Genomic DNA, 2444 nt, shown 5'->3' with positions numbered 1-2444 from the left:
AAATAATGATTAGCTGCTTCATTGCCATTTAATTCCAAACTTTTGATGATTTTCTTGAGTAGTTTTCTTGGTATGTTTTCTGTCCATACGATAGCAATTGGTAATGTTAGCGCATATATTGGAGTTAATTGGGCACCTAAATTTTAATAAAATTTTTCATTTCTATAAATATTTATTAAACATACACTCTTATTGATAGATAAATTTATAATTTATTTCTTAGTAAATTGGAAATTTATGTGACAATGACATAATTTTAGTAAAAATTATTTCAAACAACGGATAATTTAGTAATATTTCGAATAATTTAGTAATATTTTAAAATTTTTAATTTAATAATATTTCGGGTAATTTAGTAATATTTCGAATAATTTAGTAATATTTTAAAATTTTTAATTTAATAATATTTCGGGTAATTTAGTAATATTTTTTCAAAATAATTTAGTAATATTTCAAAAATAGTAATATTTCAAAAGTTAAAAAGTTAGCAAATAGTAGAAGAAGCTAATCCTAGTATTGAAGCTAATCGTAGTATAAAGAAAATTATTTTCTATTATTTATTTAAATTTAAAACTTCAATATATGTAATGAAAATTCAAATAAAATTTTATTCTTTTGGAATTTTTCAACATTTTCATTCATTTAATAATTTGTAAATAACTCTTTGATGTAAAACTATTCAGTTTTTTACTTTTATTATTTATTTAATTAAAAAAAAGTTTTCCAAATAGTTCCAATCTTATATTTATTTTCACTTCTATATTAGCCACATTTTACATATTTCAATTTTATTGTCACCACATTACTTAAGATTAAATTAATTGGGGGCAAAAATTTCTTCTTTTGCTCACAGTTACTCTAATTAGAAGTGAGAACAACGACCGATTGTTACTGACAATAGTAACACACGAAATTGTCAACAATTGTCAACGATGCAATGGGGAATTAGTTGTTTATTTAAGAAACAATGGTTAAGTGAATAAGATTGAAGATTTATTTAAGAATGTCATTTGATACTTTTACATTTCATTGATTTTAAGCTTTTATATGTTTAATCTTTTTATCAATAATATTATCTTTTTATCACTAATATTAATTAAAAATATTTTTAATTCTAATTCGACACATCTCATATTTGTTTAATTTTCTTAAATTTGAAAAGAAAAAAAAAAGTTTAAATGATAGGAAACGAACATTCTAGATAGAGAGCATTTGTGAGGGAAATTCCGAAATCAAAATTATAATAAACAAAAAGTGCGCTCAGGTAAATTGTCGTAAAGAGAGAATGAAATGCTATCACTGGTGATAATGTTCGAAGGGAACTTATATTTTCCATAATTTGATAACGATGTGATAAATTAACGTGAATTTTGTTACGATGAAATCTCTGAAATAAAAGTTGCATCCATTGTTGCATCAATAGTTAAAATGATATGATGATAATTATGAAAAAAGGGATTTATTTTCAAATATTAGCATTAAAATGATAAAATTATTTTTTAAATTATGCTTGTAAAAATTATTCTTAAAGGATTATTTTTAAATATTAGTTTTAAAATGATAAAAAATTGCTTTTTAAATTGGTTCTTATAAAAATTATCCCATAAATTATTCATTATAAAATTATTCTTTCATAGTTATTAAAATGTTTTTCTTCCATATGTTTAACTTAAGAGCATAATGATTGTAATAAAATACAGTAAGGTAAAGGTAAAGGTAATTAAATTACTCAAATTAAAAATTTATAATAAGGAAAGTATACTTGTTTAATTCAGTAATTAGTATTTCTTTTGTTTTTTTTTAGCATTTAGTATTTTTGTTAAAATTTCTTCTTTTAGGCAAATTTACTTAGATCCGTTAATGCTTGTAGATCCATTAACTTAGATCATTAACTTAGATCCATACCTAGATCCGTTAATGCTTATAGATCCATTAACTTAGATCCGTTAATGAATATATGCATAATTAACAAATTAAAAAAAGTATCATTAATTAGCATTTACCTTGTTAATAGATAATAAAATTGGAAAAATTAAAGCTGTGATGAAAGAAATAATTGCATAAAAGACAAGAATTATAACAACTCTTCCATTGTTTTTGCTATTTTTTTGAGCGCAATATGCTATCTTTTCTGTATTAAATATTGGAAAATCGAAATAAATAATTAGAAAACTGCCAATTCCAACGATAGCCTGGAAAAATTATTTTTTTTTCTACAAAAATTTTTACAATTATCATTACTATTATATGTTTCATTCCCATGATTTATGTTATTGTTTGAAATGCATTTAAATTATTTGAAATGCATTTGAATTGTTTGAGATGTATTTGAATTGTTTGAAATGTATTTGAATTGTTTGAAATGTACTTGAATTGTTTAATATGTATTTGAATTGTTTGAAATGTATTTGAATTGTTTGAAATGTATTTGAATTGCTTGAAAT

The sequence above is a fragment of the Loa loa genome, assembly GCF_000183805.2.
Source record: "Loa loa unplaced genomic scaffold supercont3.109, whole genome shotgun sequence".
NCBI lineage: Eukaryota > Metazoa > Nematoda > Chromadorea > Rhabditida > Onchocercidae > Loa > Loa loa.
Note: the sequence above shows the minus strand (reverse complement) of the source record.